Genomic DNA, 21,479 nt, shown 5'->3' on the forward strand with positions numbered 1-21,479 from the left:
ACCATCCCCTGACTGCAGAGAGGGCTTAGGCCAGGAACTTGGTCCTCCAGCCATGACTGGGTGAGACTAGGCCAGGACATCCAAACAAGCTCCCAACACCTGCCCTTTCCCCAGGATACAGACCATACTCAGTGCCAGGGCAACCAACAGTCTCGGCTTACCCAGAATTCTCCTGCTTGGCACTGAAAGTCCCAGGAAATTCCTCAGACCCGGGCAAGCTGGGACAACTGGGCACCCTACTCAGCACACACACACCCAGGGTCTTTGTGCCTTCCCCGTCCCCTACTGAGCCGGGTCTTTCTTCATTCTATACCCCTGGTCTCCACTGAGGCTAATGAGTGGGACCATGGTCAGTCCACTCAAACTGTCTGGCCCCCTCAGACTGGGCTGGGGCCTAGCACAGACCCAGAGTCTGCTAAGGTGAGCAGAGGGTCCACAACCTGCTGGAGGTGTCCTGCCCCAGGCCCTGTGAGATAAATAGCAGAGGGAGCCCACGAAAAGCCTGGTGGGATCCTGGGCCTTGATCCCAACCCAGCTTTATCCTCAGGGTGGGGGGCAGGCCACTCTGGGGTGATCCCAGGTGGGGCAGTCCTAGAGCTGGAGCCAGGCAGGGCCTGCCTGGGGCTCACTGAGGCAGCCTCTACCTGTCTAGGCTTGAGGTGAGTCATTTCCTCCCCCAGCTGGTATGAGGCTGGGAGGGGGAGGGAGGGGATGTTATCTAAAAATAGCAGGGCCCAGCCTTAGACATACCCAAAGAGCTTCTCCTGGGGCGGGGGGGAGGAGCTGACACCAGCTGTGGCCCCAGCCAGATGCCTGCACTGAGCCGAGGAGGAAGATGGCCCTGAGACCCCCGCCCCCCACCCCTTCCCAGGCTCAGCTAGGGCGCTGAGGTGTGGAGGAAGCATCTGAAAGGCTGAGACAGAAGGAGTGTCGGGATGGGGTAGGAGCTTGAGGAGAAGAGAGGCCTCAAGCAGACAGGGCCTGGGAAGGGCCGGGGGCTCTGTGACTCGGCAGGCTTGGCCCTGGCTGGGGCTGGCAGAGACAGCAGCGACTGGATCACCAGCCTGGGTTTCCCTCCACATCATCCCCACAGGACCACGTTCGTGCCACACCCCCACCCACACAACAGAGACGCACTCGGAGACAGAGACGCACTCGGAGCCACACAGACACAGCTGGCCCATGTGAGTCACTTCCCTCCTAAGAGGACTCGTCCCTAGCTAAGCGGGACTCAACTTCTCTGGTCAGCAGCATAGACTGAGGACCCACTGCGTGCTTGAGCCACAGCCTGGGAGACAAGGAAGCAATAATCATGACTGTCCCTGGCCTTGGGGACACCTTAAGAGGCCCACTCAGGAAGGGGCAGGACAACACACAGAGCAGAAACACAACAGGTAGGGAGGGCCCTGTGTGGCGGGACAATCTGGAGTCAGGTTTAAATCCTGGCCCTGCCATTTTTTAGCCATGTGACCTGAGACAAGTTATTTGACCTCTTCCTGCCTCGGTTTTCTCATCTGTATAATGGAGGTCATATAAGGCCTCCGTCACATGTCAAATACAGTATTGTCTATAAAGTCCCCCAGCAAACAGACCTCTTTCCATTAAAGCTCATGGCATGAGGCTATCAACTTAATAAAACACTACAGATTTCAGTACACATTTCTAACCCAAAGACCCAAGATGATAATATTCCAGCTGCGATAGGTTAAGGTGAGGAGCAGTGAGGTAAAAAACCTGCATTTTACAACAATAGCAATGGCCACTGTTATGAACACTTCATATTTACCTCATTATCTCTTATCCTCACAACAGCCTCATACAGCAGGCATTACTGTCCCCATTTTATGTGTGGAAAGTGGAGGCCCAAAGACAGTGAGTAACTTGTTCCATCCACATCATACAGGTAGCAAATGGTAGAGACCAGGTTTGGACCCACTCTTTTTTTTTTTTGGGCTGTGGCTTGTGGGATCTTAGTTCCCGACCAGGAAATGAACCCAGGCCCTCAGCAGTGAGAGTGTGGAGTCCTAACTGCTGGACCGCCAGGGGATTCCCTGGACCCACTCTGAGTCCAAATTTCTTGTGCCTCATGGGGTGTAAGTGGGGGTCTGCTATGTCTGGAGTTGGCTGAAGGTCCACTGATCTCTGACTTTTGGGGGAGGGGGCCCTTGGACACTAGCCTGGGGTGACTAGACTATGCCAAGCCTTTGGGGGCTGCCTTCTTCCGTCTTACCTCCCTCACCCTGAGCCCTCACCTAGAAACACAGAGTGTACTCTGCCCTCTCTCGGGGTTACCACTTTTACTGCTTACAGTAGCCCAGCGAGGGAAATGCCACGACTCCCACTTGACAGAAAGGGCAGACAGATCAAAGGGATCATGAACCTTTGGTGGTCACAGAGCTGGGGGTGGCAGAGTCTAGACCTAGTGCTCTCCCCTCGAACTCCTAGGCTGAGGCTCTGTCCCGGAACCCCAGCTGTCTGATGTCGGGGAGGGGCAGGAATTCCTCTGCTCTCCCAGGCTCTTTTTTTTTTTTTTTTCCCAGGCTCTTTATACCTTCCCCAAACCATCTCTGTTCCCACTCTCTGTACTGCACGTAAAACCCAAACCTTGCATCAGTCAGTGGCCCCTGGCTCCAGTAAGAGCCTTTTTCTGTGTCTGTGGGCTTTCCCCACCCTTGTCTGAGTCATCCTCTGCTGGTTCCAGGAGACTGGAGAGAGGAGGCCTCTTATCCAGACAGTACAGATGGAGAGACTGAGGCAGGAAGTGACTTACTGCAATGAGTCAGGGGCCAGAGCTGGCCACAGTCCAGGCTGGGAGGCTACAGGTGTAGCTGGCAGGGCCTGAGGTGCCACATACTCAAAAAAGAGTTTTTAATGCAGTGTAGTAGGCACAGATATCAAGAGATTTGTGTTGTAGGCCCTGGGTGAGGAGAGGCGGGGTGATATGGCAGAAAAGATGAACATGATACAGGAAAGCAAAAAAAAAAAAAAAAAAAAACCCAGAAGCCCAGTCTTGCCCGTTACAGACTCCCTGAGCTCAGCTGGGGCGTGTAGCTCAGTTTTCTCCTCTATAAAAATCATCATGGGGCTTCCCTGGTGGCGCAGTGGTTGGGAGTCCGCCTGCCGATGTAGGGGACACGGGTTCGTGCCCCGGTCCGGGAAGGTCCCACATGCCGCGGAGCGGCTGGGCCCGTGGGCCATGGCCGCTGAGCCTGCGCGTCCGGAGCCTGTGCTCCGCAACGGGAGAGGCCACAACAGTGAGAGGCCCACGTACCGCAAAAAAAAAAAAAAAAAAAAAATCATCATGGTTATCCTTTATTGGATGAGTCCTAATGATCGTTCCGGCTTAACACTTTATAGACACTGTCTTATTTAATTTCTACCACAATGCAGTGAGGTTGTACTATCATCAGCCCCATTCGACAGATGACTTATCTGAAGCTCAGAGAAGTTAAGCAACTTCCCCCAAAACACAGCGCTTGTTCCAACAAGCATAGGACAACAAATCTAGGGGCTGAGTTAGAATAGCTCTCCAAATACAGTGGGGCAGATGGGGCCCCGCGCGTGCGGCGCCCACGTGGAGCTGCCCAGGCGTGTGGGCGGGTTGGCACCAGGAACTGGTGTGTCTGTCAGCGTAGTGCGGCGGTGGAGGGACCAGCGCGGAGGAGAATACCAACAGCCCGGGGATAATGAGCCAGGGCTTCCGGGAGGCTGGGGGGATTCGAGCAACCCTGCCCGGGCCGTGCGCCCGCGCATGCCCACGCGTGCGCTCAGGACGCGGCGTAGAGAGCTTCCAGCGCGGCTCCCCCCACCTCCCGGAGCCCAGCACAGGTGGCCGAGAGAGCAGGGAGCCGGGAGGGGGTTAGGTGCTGCCGGCGGCTCCCGCCAGCGCCCTCCCCTCCGCCCCAGCCCCCGCTCCGCACGGGTCCAGCCGCACGTTGCCGGCGATTGCCTCATCAGGCCGCTGCAGCTCGTGCCCTCCCGCACGTGGCGCACACTGCACACCCAGCGCACCGGGCTGACCCCGGCCTTGTCCCTCCCCGTCCACCGGCCCAGACCACCGCCAGCCCCAGCGGCCCATTCACCGGGCAGGTGCCGGCGCTTCGTCCCAGACACCTTTGATGGCTGCCCTTTGCTCCGTCTGGTCCGAGCGGACAAATGAGGGAAATTGAGTAAGCCAGTTTAGCAAGGCAGGAAACTCCTGGCCACTTTGTTACGCGTGATTTTTCAACAACTTTTCGGGGCGGGAGGGGGTGGCGCAGGGAGAATTTCTAGATTGAAGATGATGGGGAACTCATGCAGGTCTCTGGGGCTGTGAGTATCCTCCAGGCTGGCCTTACTGCCCTGTACCTCCCAGGCCAGGCACAGTGCTTGACACCCGTGAGCGCTCCACAAATTCTCTTTAAAATGCATTTTCTCACCCTCCTCCTGCTTTTGAGTGGCTGCCAGAAAGAATGCACAGGTGAGAGAGGGTGGGGTTTAGGGCTGGAGCCGAAGGCAATTGGGGCCTTAGGTTCTGCCTTTGGCATGGGTTTGCTGTTTCACTTGGGCAAATCCCTTGATCTCTCTGGACCACATTTCTCAGGGGGACTCAGCAATAAGGTAACATGCCTGGCCCTGAAGCTCAGGACAGGCTTTGAACTCGTAGCAAGCAGGAAGAGGAACCTTCCATTTGAAGCAGAGATTTCCTCTCGAACATTAATATTCTCCTGGGTCTTTCTAGGCAGGAGCCCTCAGTATTCTGTGTCTAGACTCAGTGACATGAGTGGCTCTGTTGCTTAGAGAATCAAGTCCAAATTCGTTGGCTTGGTATTCAAGTCTTTCTCTCATGAATTCACCCAGCCTGTCTAGCCTCACCGCAACTACACCCCTGCACTGTAGCCTTAGGAGGAATCTCAGACTTCCCCAAACATACCACACACATGGACAGCTCTGCCCTTTCTCACATTGTTCCCTCCACCCAGAATGCTCTTCCCTACACTCCTCAAATGACTGGCTCCTTCTAATATAGATCTCCGTTGAAATGTCCCCACCCCAGAGAGGTCTCTCAAGTGCCCAGTGAAGCAGGGGCCCTGTTATTCCCTCTAGAGCTACCTGTTTCTTCCCTCCTTAGCTCTTACCGCGTCTTGGGATTAGAAGTTTATCTCTCCACTGGGCTGAAAGGTCTGTGAGGGAGAGACCACGTCCATTTTCTTTGTTTTTTATTTTTTAAAATTTATTTATTTACTTTTGGCTGCCTTGGGTCTTCGTTGCTGCGTGCGGGCTTTCTCTAGTTGCAGCGAGGGGGGCTACTCTTTGTTGTGGTGTGCAGGCTTCTCACTGCAGTGGCTCTCTTGTGGAGCACAGGCTCTAGAGTGCAGGGGCTTCAGTAGATGTGGCGTGTGGGCTCAGTAGTTGTGGCACGTGGGCTCTAGAGCACAGGCTCAGTAGTTGTGGCACATGGGCTTAGTTGCCCCACGGCATGTGGGATCTTCCCGGACCAGGGCTGGAACCCGTGTCCCCTGCATTGGCAGGCAGATTCTTAACCACTGCACCACTGGGGAAGTCCACCACATCCATTTTCTTCATCTCCATATACCCAGCACTGATCAAGGTGCCTGGCACATAGTAAGAGATTAATAAATATTTATGGAAAGGAAGAAAGGGTGGATGATTGATTAGCAAAAACACTGAGAACAGCCTAAATGTCCATCAGTAGGGGACTGCTATTGCAAATGATGGTACAGCCATATGGTGGACACTATGCAGCCATTAGATCAATATATACCCACGTGGAAGAGTGTTCCTGATGCCTTGAGAAGTGAAGAAAGGAAGTCAGTCCCTTTCTAATTAAAGGAATCAGAGCATGTATATAGATAAAGGCATAGATATGTCTGTAAACATAAGAAAATGTCAAGACGGCACACATCAACCTAAGTACCCCTGAGGAGCAGGATATAGACATTGTCACAGTTTATTATGTATCTAGAACCTTGCTTAGACATCATCTCCTCTGAGTCCTCTCTGATCCTTCCTTTGTGTTGGAGGGGCTGCCTCGGAGCATGCAGCCAGGTGCTCCAAAGCAAGGCCTGACGCTTCTTCCTCAGCATTCAGTCCAGAGGCCATGAGTGTGTGCGGGCAGCTGGGACAGGGGACAGCAGCTCCTCTGCGTGCATGAGTTTGTCCGCACGGGCAGGTGAAAGCAGAGCTGGTGAGGACAATGGCCATAGCAGGACTGACAATAGGCAGCCCATCGTGACCTGCCAGGTGACATCACTGCAGGTGGCCTTGGGCTATCAGAAGAGCCAAAATGTGGCGGGAAGCCTGACCTTCATGCAGGGGGGCCCGGCCGGCTCAGTTCCAGATTTGGGACGGTCAGCCTCGGCTGTGGGAGGTGCACAGGGCAGCTTCTCACTGCCCGCCGGGTGCCTCGGAGTCGAGAAGCGTCAGATGCAGCTTGATGAGAGCAAAAGCCCTTCTGCAGCCTGCCCACTTGTCCCTGTCTGTCCCACAGCAGCTCCCACGAGGCCTGGAACAACGCAGTTCAGACCAACTGGGCCAGGGGAGAGGAAGGAAGAGTGGCAAAGGGCTCAGGGTCAGATGTCTGAGTTTCTGTTCCCACGGGTGCCTCTCATTATGCTTGTCAGGAAGTGGAAAAGAGTGCAGACCTTCGCCTTCACTTTGTTTTGCATCTCAACCCAGTCTCTCTTCCCCTGCCTGTCTCAGAAAAGGTTCCCCACCTGGAAAATCACGGGGTGGTGAGAGGTGGACCCTCCATCTGGAGTCACCTAGTTTCCAGCGGTTTCAGGTCCACACCTACCAGCCAGCCGTGTGACCCTGGACGACTGGCTTCGCCCCCCTGTGCCTCGGTTTCCCTAGTAAACTAGGTAACACGTGGCAAGTGTTTAGAAGTGGGCCTCATACACGTAGGTGTATCTGTTATCTACATGTGTTTGCTATTATCTGTCTGTCTGGGGTAATAACAGTACCTACTTTACTGAGCTGTTGTGAGGACTAAATTAGATAATGCATGTCAGGTGCTTTGTGTTAAGCGTTTACTTGTTTTACTAAAGATAACAAGATGGAAGTACAGATCTTGGTCCCAGAGATGCGGCGGGCGGGGGTGGGGATTGGCGTGGTGGCTGCTTGTGACTTACTGGGAACAGCGTGCAGGCCCTTCAGTGGCCCAGGCAGCCACGTTGGTTCGGTGTTGTTACCGTGCTGGGTGTTGCTGAGTTGTCCAGTTAGTCGTCTGCCTGCTCCCTCAAACCCATTTAAACCAGCTCCGTCTGGCCTAGCTTTCCCAACACACCATCCTGGCAGCTTTCATGGGCCCAGAGCACTGGGCAAAGTGTCAGGCCTGCTGCAAAATATGTTGGAACTTTATCTGACCCCTGGCTCCCATCCCATCCAGAAATACATTGGCTGGAACTTGCAGGCAAGCTGGAGCAAGCCTGGGGGCTGGAGGAGAAGGCAGTTCTGAATCACAAACCAGATATTCCCCCCACACCCTCCATCTTTGTTGACCCCCCTTTTTATTTGCACGGTTCTATGGATTAATGCTGTTCCTAGTTATGAAGCAGGCTTTAAAACTGAAGGCTTAATCCTGAGCCCTGGATTTGCACAGAAGGGAAAGAAAGAAGACCGTGCCCCCCCAAACTCAGGGAAGTTCACTGAAGAATTTTCCTCTTTTTCTTCTTTCAGTGTTGCTTTGCGGCAGCCTTTTGGGAGGCCAGGATGACCCTCTGGGCCGCCATCTGGAACTCCCCAGAAAGAGCCTGTGACAATGGCAGCACTGGTAAGCACGCCACCCTGGCACCTGGCCAGCAGTGGAGGAGGTGGTGCTCAGTCTGGGAGTCTCCACCCCGGTCAAGGTCAGGTCGCGCTACCCTCCCCACCCAGCTCCCTTTGGCGACTCCCCCCAGGGAGGTCCCCAGACCAAACAGGTCTTCCTGCAGGTACTCCTCAAAAGGCCACTGTCTTAGAATAGAAGGAATTCCAGGAGTGCTCCACCCCAAGCATGCACTGGAGCTTTCATAGAGCTAGCTTGCTAGCCAAAGGAAACGAGAAAAAGAAACATGAATGTGTGGGGCCTGAAGGATTCTAGATGTTAGTTTAATTTTCAGCTCCAAAATTTCCCATTACACAGGTCATACTGTCAAGACCCTAAGCCTCACAGATTTGGAATTCGTTAGATTCAGAAGTTTTGAAAAATCAGCCTGGTCAAATTAGAGCACCGACTGGGTATGAGATGATATTATAGAACAACTGGTTTTCTCAGGTTTGAGAATCACCGTGTGATTATATAGAACAGCTTATTCCTAGGAAACTCATGGTGAAATATTTGGAGCTGAAACATCATGATTCCAGCAACTTCTTTTCAAGTGGTTCACCAAAAAAACGTGATACAGATAAAGCAAATGTGGCAAAAGGGTTAACAATCATTGCATCTAGGTGGAGGGTATGTAGGTGTTTATTGTGCTATTGTTGCAACTTTTCTATTTGTTTGAAGAACTTCTCTGTAAAAAAAGGGAAACATTTAAATAAAATAAGCTATTCACATGCAAAACAAGACAATACAGAATTCAGCCTGCTCTAGCTGAATTTCACCTCCTCTCTGAGGATAGAAGTAGTAAAAACAAGATGGTGTCCAGGATTGCAGAGTTGAGCCAACCAAAGAGAACCAATTATTTTTAAAGAGTTTATTAAGTACTTGTCTGGAAACAGTACTGGTCGTTAAAAATCCTTTTAGTTCATGGCCAGAGGAGGACTCATTTTGGAAAATGGGAGAGTCCAGCCCTTTTAGCTTATTGGCATCAGATGTAACACAAGTCAAGAAACACATCTTTTTTTTTTTTTTTTTTTTATCTATTTGGTTGCGCTGGGTGTTAGTTGTGGCACACGGGCTCCTAGCTGCGGCATGCATGTGGGATCTAGTTCCCTGACCGGGGATGGACCCCGGGGCTCCCTGCATTGGGAGTGCGGAATCTTATCCAGTACGCCACCAGGGAAGTCCCTCAAGAAACACATCTTGAAGACTTACTATGAGCATAGCCCTGATATGTCACCAAAGGTGTTTTTCCCCTGCCTATAATCTGGTATTGAGTACAAGGTAGCCGCACTTTCTCATCGTGGTTGTCGTGGGCTGAACTGTGTCCCCCACAAAACTCCTGTGTTGAAGTCTTAACCCTTAGTACCTCAGAAGGTGACCTTATTCAAGAATAGGGTAATTGCAGATGTCTTTAGTTGAGATGAGGTCAATAGGGTGGACTCTATCCAATCTGACTGGTGTCCTTATAAAAAGGGGAAATTTGGGCACACGGAGAGAGCCACATATACACAGGAAGAACACCATGTGAAGATAAAGGCAGAGATTGGAGTGCCGCTTCTACAAGCCAAGGGAAGCCAAAGATTGCCAGCAAACCATCAGAAGCTAGGAGCAAGGCACGGAATAGATTCTTCTTCACAGCCTTCAGGGGGAATCAATGCTATCGATACCTTTAGACTTCTAGCCTCCAGAACTGTGAGACAATACATTGCTGTAATTGGCCACCCAGTTTGTGATAATTTGTGGTAGGCTGTTATGGCAGCCCTAACCAACCAACGCAGTGGTAAAATGAACACGTCATAAAATTTGCTGTATTAACCATTTTAAAAGTGTGCAGTTTAGTGAATGAAGGGGATTCACATTATTGGGCCGCCATTTTTTGTTTTTAGCTAGGGAAAAACCCAAGACTGTGGGAAAGTTGGAAGCCCAAGTTCCATATCAGCTTCTGCTTAGCTGAGTGACCTGTTTCATCATGTGTGCAGTGAAGAGGCAGGCAGGTGACTTCCTGCTCTGATGCTATCATTGCCCGTGTGGAGCAATTATAATAGTAATAATAGCTCACAGCTTATTGAGCAATTATTGTGTTCCAGGACCATGCTAAGGGCTTTTTTTTTTTTTTGCGGTATGCGGGCCTCTCACTGTTGCGGCCTCTCCCATTGCGGAGCACAGGCTCCGGATGCGCAGGCTCAGTGGCCATGGCTCACGGGCCCAGCCACTCCACAGCATGTGGGATCTTCCCGGACCGGGGCACGAACCCGTGTCCCCTGCATCGGCAGGCGGACCCTCAACCACTGCGCCACCAGGGAAGCCCCATGCTAAGGGCTTTACAAGGATTATCACTCTTGATATCACAATAACTTTATCAGGGAGGTATCATTAGTCCCATTTTACAGATGGGGAAATCGAACCTCAAAAAGATTAAGTGCTTGATTTTGACAGCCCTGGGATTTGAAAGAAGCTCATGACCACTGTGCATACTGCCTTCTAGCTCTTTTGGCTGCACTAGCCTAGGAAGAAATTAAAAGCATAAGGTACTGATCAGATTGAAACATAGTTTATGTTTATGCCAAATCAGCCAACTGCCCTAGAGCCCCCATTGCACACGCTGTCACACACCAACCCAGCTCTCTCATGTCCCTGTGTTCTTGGGGAGGGACTCTGAAGAGTCCAAGAATTCTGAATTCCAACTTGACTTTCCAGGTCATTCTGAAGGTTTATATATGGAGGTAGGAAAATAAAACATTTTATTTGACAGCTTCTTAGCTTGACTTGCACATTTTGGATAGCTAGACATGTGGTATGTGGGTTTCCATTTGTGCAGTGCCCCGAAGGATAGAGGCAGCCCCATTACCATGGTTCCCCCGAGCCAACAGATCTCCAGTGGCCTCCCAGTGGCAGCCGGAGCTTGGGACTCTCTCAGAGTCAAAAGGAGAAGCCATAACCTCTGAGCATGAACCAGGCCAGGATCTGCCCTCCAGCAGTTTCACCTGTTTCCATCAAGGGGCAGGAAGGTACGTTGCTACAGCGTGGGGCGAAGCCCAGCTCACCCACAGGGCCTGACTTACTGCTTCACCCGCTGCAGAGGCTGCTTCTCTGTAACGCACACCCACCTGCTCAGCCCAGGTCCGCCTCGGTTCTCTAATCACATTTGTTTTCTATATCCCTCTAAAAAAACCACCTCTCTGTTTCCCACAATAGAAAAGGCTAGAGCAGGTTCGCTGGCCAAGGAGAAGGAAAGACAAGGTTGAAGAGACAAGACAGAAAGGGTCCTGGAGAAGACAACAGGGTGGTGGGGAACACAGGGAGAGGGCCGGGGGCCCTCAGCCTCCGGGGGCAAGCGAGAGAGCAGGAGAAGATGAGTAAGCTGGAGGGCTCAGCGCGGCAGACTGGGCCTGCTGGGAAGAGCAGCTGTGCCTGATGGAAGGAGTGGGGGAGGGGAGGGGAGGGGGAGGGGGCGGCTTAGCGAGGCCCCCCCGGCAGCCTCTTGGGTGGACTGCAGCCCCACCACAGAGCCCCAGTGGAAACACTGACTCCAGCTTAAGGGTTGACCGAGGAGATGAGAGGAGGTGGAAAGTGGCTAAAAAGCCCAAGTTTGGCTGTCGCCCCGTTCAAATGCCTTTCTTCCACAACACCCTGCAGCTGTGACCACACTGATGGGCTTCCAAAGCACGATGGTAACCTGTTCCCCGTGCCCCTCTCGGCAGGCCAGGCAGTTGTTAAACCCGTTTCACCAGCGAGGACATGAGAAGTGGACAGGTGATGTGCCTCACTCAAGGTCACATGGCCAGGAAGGTGTGAACATAAGGTGAGGCCAGCAGCCGGACGTGGGAAAGGAAAACCAGTGGCCAGATTCCAGCGAGGATACACAGCGCTCGTCATCACCGCCATCAGAGCTCCCAGTGACTGAGCACTTCCTGGTTGCCTGTGCTCTCGCCCAACCCCCTGAGCCTATGGGAAAAGGCCTTTAAGGTAATTATTATCCCCATTCTACAGATGAGGTGTCTGATGTCCAGCGAGGTTAAGTCCATTGCCCAAGGTCACACAGCTGCAAGTGATGAGATTGACAGCCCAGGTCAGAGGGCAGAGTGTGTGCTGACCTGGTCCACAAGTGTGAGCCTCTGCTATGAGTACACATGAGAAAAACCCACAGAGAACACATATGCGAGACAGAGGGCCTGATTCCAAGCAGCGGGGAACAGCTGTGTTGGCAGGAGGGGGTGAGAATGTGTGTGTGAGCGCAGCTTTGACAGCAGCCAACAGCGCGTGGGAGTGTGTTGACAGCAGGGTGTGGGATGGCAGCGCCATCGCCATGTGTGTTTCTGCTGGCAGCGGAATGTTCTGGTCTGTGTTGATAAACAACAGTTTGGGCAGGCGCGAGGCTGGAGCAGGGACAGAAGAGAAGCACTGGGGGTGGGTAAAGGCGGGGGGGAGGGGGTGTGCCCGGGGTGATGGTGACCCAAGCCTGCAGCTCCCCGAACGAGGGGCCTCAGGGTGGCGGCTGTCGTTTTGTCGGTTGACCTCATTGGGTGCACAGTCTGGGTGTGGATCCCTCTGCAAACCACCTGATGCCCATAAACATGAAAAACAGGAGCGGGGGACACACTGTGAGGAAGAGAGCGTTCTTCCTGGGTTGGTAGTGGCACCGATGGAGGTTTAATCAACAGCTGAGGCCAGTGTAAACACACCACGATTTCTGTGGCTAGGCAAATTCCTCAAAAGTCAGCTTCTTGGAAGAAGGGGCACCCCCGAGACCATCCCGGGTCATGACTGTAACTGGAGCCCCTGCATCTCACCCTCGCCTCCTGGCAGACACAGGTGTAGGCCTGCAAGCAAGGGCATCTCAGCCTGGGAGTCACTGCATGAGAGACTTCCCGGGGCTTGGCCCCAACCCCATGACTGCCCTGGCAGGTCCTCCCATCAGAATGCCCCTCTGCTTGCTCCGTCTCCATTAGCTGAACTGTATGCTACCTCCAAGACCCTAGGTATTCCTCACCTCCTCCTGGATGCCTTCCAAACCATCCGGAGGGCCTTAGAACAGCCTCTTTCAGAACCCCAACTGCTCTTGTTGCCAGGGCCTCTCACACAGGCCTCACCATGTGGATGTCGCCTAAACCTGTGCTCTGTGCGGGGCACTGAACTGGGCAAAAACAGGAGGCTATGAAGACCCCTGAAGCCCCAGTAGCCGCCCTCAGGAATCTTACAGCTCAGTTGGGGTGCACAGAGGGAAAAAACAGGAATGAGGGTGTGAAAGGCTGAGTGAGGGCGCACAGTAAATGTGGTGGGATATCAACAAAGACAGCCAGCACTCCTGATCTGGAAGGGGGTGCAGTTAACACACAGGGGTGAGGGGGTAGCCCTGCCCAGGTAGTTTCAGCTCCTCAAGTTCAGGGATCTTCTGAAGCCAACACATGTTCAGGGATCTTCTGAAGCCAACACATGGCATCTGCTAAATCAATGCCTGGGGTTCCATGATTGAAAGCGTCCCAACCACACTCTGAAATCGTTGTTTGGGAACTGGAGGCTCCCCCACCGCCCCCTGCCCTCTGCAGGGTTGGAGGAAGGAAGCTTTGGCCTGGCCATGCTAGTGGAGGAGGCTGACGCTGCCCTTCCCTGGTCTGCTGGCTGCCGCCTTCCTGCCAAGGGCCTCTTATTCCCCAGGGTCGGTTATCTGTACCCGACTTGCTGCCATGTCCTGGCCCTTCTTGTCCTCCAAAGTTCCCAGCTCCTGATCACCCCAGAGGCCAGGGCAGAGAGAAACAACTTAGACTGAGGCTCCTGGTGGCTAATCACAGACGCATTCACCCTCCTTGTCTCAGGCTGTTCTCTTGTAGAAGTTCAGCAAAACCATGTCCCTCGGTTCTCCTCATGCGGCCCTGTTAAGAGGCAGACCTGCTTTCCTCTGTACACCCAAATGGAGTTACTCTTGGCTTTAATTTCCTAACAGGACCAACCTTACCAAACACAGTGGCTGGCTGCATCTATGTTTCCATTTGAACAATGTCAGAAGGGCCCTTACCCCAAAACATCTTCCCCACTGGCCCATGGAGGTTTCTGAAGTTGCACTATTAGTCCGATATTCAGGAGACCTTATAAAACTATGATTCGTGTGTACTTTAAAATGGTTAAAATGATAAATTTTATGTTATGTGTATTGTACCATGAAAAAAAAATTTTGGAAGGATGTGCTCTAAACTGTCAACAGCACTGTTTTCTAGATGATAGAAATTTGGGTAATTTTGGGACTTCCCTGGTGGTCCAGTGTGTAAGACTCCGCACTCCTGATGCAGGGGGCCTGGGTTCGATCCCTGGTCGGGGAACTAGATCCCACATGCATGCCGCAACTAAGAAGCCCGCATGCCACAACTAAGACCTGGCATAGCTAAATAAATAAATATTTTTTAAAAATGAACCCATGTCATTAAAAAAAAAAGAAATTTGGGTAATTTTACCTTCATTTTTATACTTTTCTATATTATTTGCTATTTTTAAACAACTGGGCATATACTATTTGATTAGAAAGGAAGATAGGGATTCTCTGGTGGCTCAGTGGTTAAGAATCTGCCTGCCAATGCAGAGGACACGGGTTCTATCCCTGTTCCGGGAGGATCCCACATGCCGCAGAGCAACTAAACCTGTGTGCCACAACTACTGAGCCTGCGCTCTAGAGCCTGCGAGCCACAACTACTGAGCCCACGTGCCACAACTACTGAAGGCCACACCCCTAGAGCCCGTGCTCCGCAACAAGAGAAGCCACTGCAATGAGAAGTCCATGCACCACAGCTAGAGAAAAGCCTGTGTGCAGCGATGGACCCAGTGCAGCCAAAAATAAAATAAATAATTTTTTTTAAAAAAAGAAAGGACAATAATACCCTCTTTGTTTTGAGAAATAAATACTATGACTTTCAAAAATAAATAATACAATTCATCCCCTGGAGAGGCAACACCTTAAGTTAGTATGTGTCTAACTTTTCAGATCAGGGAGTTTTGAAAAGGATCCCCTAGAGAGGATTGAAGAAATGCGGGTTCCCTGGCTCAGGTGGCCAAGCAGCCCCGGTGGTTCTGAGAACAGCCAGGCCTTCAACTCCCAGCCTTGGAGATGTGTTCTGGGAGCTGCCAGAGCAGTGGGAAGGGAAGGGGGCGAGCTAATGCCCTGCCACCCTGACCTGCTGTTGCTGACACTCCCTCACAAGGCAGGGCCAAGACAAGGTGTTCCCAGTTCCTTTAAGTGGGAGCCTCCACATGCCTTTCCTTGTTTAATAGATGCTTTGGGGAAACATGCACCCAATCTCTGGGCCTGGATGAGGCCTGGAGAGGTCATTCAGTCCATCCTCCTGCCTCTAGGCAGCACTGGCATGATCCCAGCTGGGCAAGCCTTGTTTTGAGGAGTTGGGAAGTTGGGCATTCCAGACCCTTCCTTGCTCAGTCATTCTCGTGTCTAAACATTTCTAGCCAGGAAGTCCTTCATCATGTCTAATCCAAACTCTCTACTCCATGAGTTGCCATCCTGTGGCTCTTGTGGGTCTGGTTGGAGACAGAAAAATGCCTCTTGCTTCCCTGCCTTCTCCAGGTCAGGAGCCACTAGACCCTTGAATCAGGACCAAAATCCTAACTGGCTGTGTGACCCTAAGCAAGTCACTACTACTCTTTTTTTTTTTTTTTTTTTAATGTTGAGCCTTCTTTTAATTAATTTATTTTTTATTTTTGGCTGTGTTGGGTCTTCGTATCTGTGTGAGGGCTTTCTCTACTTGTGGCAAGCGGGGGCCACTCTTCATCGCGGTGCGCGGGCCTCCCACAGTCGTGGCCTCTCTTGTTGCAGAGCACAGGCTCCAGACGCGCAGGCTCAGTAGTTGTGGCTCACGGACCTAGTTGTTCCGCGGCATGTGGGATCTTCCCAGACCAGGGCTCGAACCTGTGTCCCCTGCATTAGCAGATTCTCAACCACTGTGCCACCAGGGAAGCCCACTACTACTCTTTGAGCTTCAGTTTCCTCACCTGTAAAATGGGGCCAATGACGTCCATAGTGCAGGAACTTAGAGACTGAATGAGACTGCAAATGCAGATGCATGGAAGAGGCATACAACTTGCTGCTAACATGAGGCTATAATTATTATTTATAATAATAACCACCCATCCTGGCTGAACCATTGTACAAAATCATTTCCACTGTGGTGGTACACAGGGTAATTTTAGGTGATACAAAAACAAGTATTTTAAATTAAAATTTAATGTGTGTTAGAAAAAAATGAAACTGACACATCAAATCCAGGATTTCACAAATATTATTGCTTAGAACAAGGGCAAGTTAAAACAACAACAATGACAATAACAACAACTAAACATTGTTTTAAAGAAAAACTATTAAGTAAATAATACTCTGGGTAGCACAAGGTTAGGGCAGAAATCATAAAGGTGGTGTAAGAAATGCTGGCTGAGGGGAGACAGCAAAGCGGGGAAAGGAGGCTGGTTCTTGAGAGTGGGCAAGAGTTGCTGAGTCTGGGGAGGGCTGAGAAGGGATGTCCCAGAGGACAGGAGGAGACACCTGTTGAGCGGATGTTGAGCATCCTGCCCACAGATGCAGCCCTTTCTGGGTTCTGGAACAGTCTGTCTCCCCCAGAGCTGGGCTGTTACCAACTCCAGCAAGGCTGGTGGGCAGGCAGGGTTAGGATTTCCTGCCCATATTCATGGTCGCCAAGGCTCAGTGCCCTGTCTGCATCCAGCTGTCCCCTCCAGGGGGAATTGGACAACTCAAATCCCACCCTTGAATCCCTCCTGCAACATTGCCCATCCATGGTTTGCAAGCCTGCAGTGTGGAACTCAGCCAGTGACTGGAAACCACAACTTCCCCAATGGATCCCCCTCTTCCACGCTCAACGTGGGGTTCGGCAAAGATGCCCTGGCAAAAAAGGTCCTCTGAGACCTGCTGTGTGCCAGGTCCCTGTCTGGGCACCAGGGACACAGAGTGAAAGAAGCCCCTGCCTTCCAGGGGCTCATAGCCAAGCCAGGGAGACCCGCCTCTCACAGCCATTTCAGAGGTTTTGGAGGAAACAGTCCCCTCTGCCTGGGGGTCCTCAGCCTCCCAGCACCAGACATTCTATTGGAAGAGGACACCACCTCCCTTTGCCCCTGGGAAGAGGCTCCAGGCCCCTCATTTATCTTCCATCTCCCAGGCCCAGGACTGAGCATTGTAATGCTTCCTCTTGAGCTGGGGTTTTTCAGGCCCCGGGGGTGTGTATATGGATGGGTTCTCTGGAGCTTGAGAGCCCTCTATGAGACAATAAAATGTTTGTGTTTTCATTTTGGAATAATCTAAAAAAAATCAATATAAACATATTCTATATCATCTGGATGCCTTGCTTACAGCCGATTATGTGAGCACAAAATTTTGGTATCTACCTTTGCATTGATGTTTATGGAAAGCAGTCTTTTTTCTTTTTAAAGTAGAAGCTACGTGCAGAAAAATATACAAAGCTGAAGTATAGAGCTGGATGAATTTTCACAAAGAGAACACATCTGTGAAACCAACACTCAGATCAAGAAACACAATATTATTACTGTCCCCTGGACACCCTCCTTAAGACCTTCCACACTCCCCAGAGGTAACCACTATCCTGACTCCTTTGAACTTGATATAAGTGGGTCATATAGAATGACTCTTTGGTCCCTGGCCTCTTTCTCTCAACCTGATACCATGAATTTCATCCACGTTGTTGGCGTATAGCCGTAGTTGACAGTGGTTAGCTTCTAATCCAGTGTTTCTCAAAGTGGGATTTTCAGAAGTGGTTCTGGAGGGTCTATGACTCTACCATTTGGAGAAAAACAAATGTGGGTACCTGCTGGTTCAGAAGGGTATTGAAACAGCCAACTGCAGGGCACACAGTCCTGTCCTGGGCATTCACTCCACAGCCTAGGTCCTGTCGCAGTCCTCCTGACTTGTGGTTTCCCCATGCATCAGGCTCGCCCAGGCCTCTAGGTCTTTGGAGATGTTGTTCCTTCTGCCTGGGACTCCCTTCCCTTGCTCATCTGCCTGGCAAAGGCCTACGTGTCTTGTGACCTCTGAAAGGCTGCCTCCTCTGTGAGGTCTCCCCTGGCTTTGCTGGGCAGGCTCAGGCACCCCTTCTCTTGTGAGGCCTCTGTGTTCTGTCCAGGTTGTCCCTGCAGCACTTATTCACACTTGTGCGGTCCTTGAAGGTCTGTCTCTCTGTTTGACTGTGGGCTGCTTCTTCTTCCTCTTTTTCGTATTAATTGAAGTATAGTTGATTTACAATGTTGTGTTAGTTTCTGGTATACAACAAAGTGATTCAGTTATTCATACATATACATATTCTTTTCCATTATGGTTTATTACAGGATATTAAATACAGTTCCCTGTGCTATACAGTAGGATCTTGTTGTTTATCTATTTTATATATAGTAGTTTGTATCTGCTAATCCCAAACTCCTAATTTATCCCTCCCCACCCTTTCCCCTTTGGTAACTGTAAGCTTGTTAGTTCTATGTCTGTGAGTCTGTTTTTGTTTTGTAAATAAGTTCACTTGTATCATTTTTTTTAGATTCCACATATAAGTGATATCATATGGTATTTGTCTTTCTCTTTCTGATTTACTTCACTTAGTATGATAATCTCTAGGTCCATCCATGTTGCTGCAAATGGCATTATTTCATTCTTTTTAATGGCTGAGCAGTATTCCATTGTGTCTATATACCACATCTTTATCCATTCATCTGTCAATGGACATTTAGGTTGCTTCCTTGTCTTGGCTATTGTAAATAGTGCTGCAGTGAACATTAGGGTGCATGTGTCTTTTCAAATTAGAGTTTTCTCCAGATATATGTCCAGGAGTGGGACTGCTGGATCATATGGTAACTCTATTTTTAGGATCTTTTTTAAAATTTACTTATTTTGTTTATTTATTTTTGGCTGCGTTGGGTTCGTTGCTGCGTGCGGGCTTTCTCTAGTTGTGACTAGTGGGGCTACTCTTCGTTGCAGTGCACGGGCTTCTCATTGCGGTGGCCTCTCTTGTTGCGGAGCATGGGCTCTAGCCGCGCAGGCTTCAGTAGTTGTGGCTCGCGGGCTTCAGTAGTTGTGGCTCACGGGCTTCAGTAGTTGTGGCTCACGGGCTCTAGAGCGCAGGCTCAGTAGTTGCGGCGCACAGACTTAGTTGCTCCGCGACATGTGGGATCTTCCCGGGCCAGGGCTCGAACCCGTGTCCCCTGCATTGGCAGGCGGATTCTTAACCACTGCACCACCAGGGAAGCCCTATTTTTAGTTTTTTAAGGAACCTCCGTACTATTTTCCATGGTGGCTTCACCAATTTACATGCTAGACTGTGGGCTTCTTGAGAAGGGGTGTGGAGTGATGCTGCATTCACTCTCAGAGTGACCAAGGAGGCACTTACTGCACCCCCCACCCCCAGAGCCATCAGAGGCAGGGGCGGGGTTCTCTGTGCTATTTCACCTGCCTTGTTAAATATGGAGCTCAGGTGGCCCCAGCATCCCTGTATCATCAGCAAGGGTGGACAGCATCAGAACAGTGGCATGGGGCTTCCTTGGACAAGCTACCACGCCAGGGAACTAAAGGCCTGGAGAGCCCTGCTTGGACCCAACGCCGGGCCCTAGGGCCCAAGGGTGAGATACTTTACCAGGCAGGCATCAGTTTTCTCATCTGTAAAATGGGGACAATGAACCTGGTCACCTTTCTCTTTCCTGGGTAGAGGACGAGGTTAATGAGTGCCCAAGGCTGGACGTAACTGTACTGAAGATGGAGTGCAAGCTGCCTAGAGGCAAGGTAGTGGCCTCGGTGACCCTTGGTTCTCTCTTCCTGCCTGAAGGTCTGTGAGACCCACAGTTCGGCTGTGGCTACTCATCTTGGTCCCCCACCCTGTCCTGGGTGAGTCTCGGCTTGGAAGCCTTAAACTGCGTGCTAAGCACCTACTCCACTCATTTCTACCTAAATTTGCCCAGCCCTGTGCCCTGCCCCTGCAGTGCTCCGGCCGCTCCAATACAGTACATTGGGTGTCCTTGTCCCTTCTAACAGAACGCTACTCGTACGTAGTGTTCCTTCTGCAGGCAGCCTTCTCTTAGCAGTGGTGTTCACGTGGGGCTCACCTACACGGTCAGCATTTGTGAAGGGTTTGGGCCCTAACTGGCCCTCTACTTTGACACCCGCCCCCCCCCCAACCTAAGGTAGAACTGGGGCCGCAGACTGTGACCTGGCTGGTCCCTGGAAGAGTGGGCTCCGCCGGATGGGGGTAGCAAGATACAGTTCCCTGTTGCCGTGACAACTAAAAGCACCCCCGTGAGCCTTTTCATTGGCCACGGAGGTTGAGATCCCGCCTCCGCTATCGGAAGGCACCAACCCGAGGCAGACTGGGTGAAACCCCACTGGGGCATTAGAGGGGGTGACAGGTTTCGCTTCCCATCCGGCAGGAAGACCCACGGGCACATGATCCCACTTCTCATGGACATCCTGGCTACAGTGGAGCTGTGTCCAGGAGTCGGTCGCGGGTGGAGGTGGGGAGCATCTCGCTGGCCTTTTCCTCTGGCGGGGCTGGCTAGACATGGAGCTGGGTGAATGGACCGGGGAGGAAACAGTTTTTCTTACCAGCAGTTCAGGCCCGGGAGGTCTGGCTCCTTGGGGCTGCGGCTGGGAGATCCCCAAGGGCTGTCAGGTGGAGGCGGGGAGTGGGGGGAGGCTGAGGAGGAAAAGTATTAGGGAAGGGGGTGGGGAGGATCTCACTAGTAAAAGAGGCAGACGTTACTGGAGGTAAAGGTCGGCTTGGAGTCACAAAAGACCCGGGTTCGAATCCTCTCTGTCCTCGCCAGCACACAGGTGCCTCCCTCTCTCTGTTTGGGGCGAGGTTCGAACACTCATGACTTTTTGCCGATCCTTGCGCTGAACACCCTGGGACTTTTCCCTCCGTTATGCCCTCAAAACGACCCTGAAATAGGTGGGTGCCGTTTTACAGGTGAGGAAACTGAGGCTCAAGGAGGCTACGTGGGAAAAGCCCAAGGTGAGCTCAATTCCCAGACGTGAGAAAGATCCGGCGGGGGTTGGCGGTTATCGGGAGGGAAGTAGGAGGTGCCGTTCCCACCCCCACCTCCAGGCATCCTGGCCTGTCCGGAAGGAAGGGTAGTGCCAAGCCTTGAGGCTTGCGTGGTTTCCTCTAGCAAAACTGCCGTCAGGCTCTCTCTGGGGGGTAAACCGCCTGGAGCCTTCTCCAGAAAGTTCCCTGTGCAGGAGACTGCGGGTTAAAGATAGAGCCGCCCTCAGGGAGGAAGGGAGAGAGTGTTTATAACTCCTTTTTGCCCTTTCAAAACTGTCTAGAATTGCTAATGGAAGCCCTCATTTAACAACAACGGACCCACTTAATTTAGCCTAGCTGGGATTGAGACCTCGCCCCACCATGGGACCACACTGACGTGCTCCAAGGGAGGGACTGAGCCAGTAGAGGGGCGCTGGATTTAGCATTGGATTGGACATGATCTCTGAGCCTCACATCCTTCACCTGTAAAATGGGCTTGATTAGATCGTGAGGGCTAGCAAAATTAATCATGACCCCCACTAGAGTCTTTCTTGGTGGTACCTGTGATCTGCATGGACAAGGCAGTCCTCCCTGCAGAGTGCCCCCCACACCACCACCACCCCCAGAGATTCCTGGGACCCCTCAGAGTTACA

The 21,479-nt window shown here is 51.7% G+C and overlaps 1 long non-coding RNA gene across 2 annotated transcripts in view; it reads left to right on the plus strand.

Moving 5' to 3' along the window:
• The first annotated feature begins 740 nt into the window (after positions 1-740).
• The window catches only part of LOC132439953 (uncharacterized), a 32,063-nt gene continuing 11,324 nt past the window's right edge, over positions 741-21,479 (plus strand). For both annotated transcript variants that reach the window (XR_009522466.1, XR_009522467.1), the window contains exons 1-4: positions 741-1,184; positions 7,681-7,774; positions 10,626-10,815; positions 11,509-11,773. This is a non-coding gene — a long non-coding RNA (uncharacterized lncRNA). The remainder of the gene's footprint in view (positions 1,185-7,680; positions 7,775-10,625; positions 10,816-11,508; positions 11,774-21,479) is intronic.

This window comes from Delphinus delphis, chromosome 16 (genome assembly GCF_949987515.2).
Source record: "Delphinus delphis chromosome 16, mDelDel1.2, whole genome shotgun sequence".
Taxonomy (NCBI): Eukaryota; Metazoa; Chordata; class Mammalia; order Artiodactyla; family Delphinidae; genus Delphinus; species Delphinus delphis.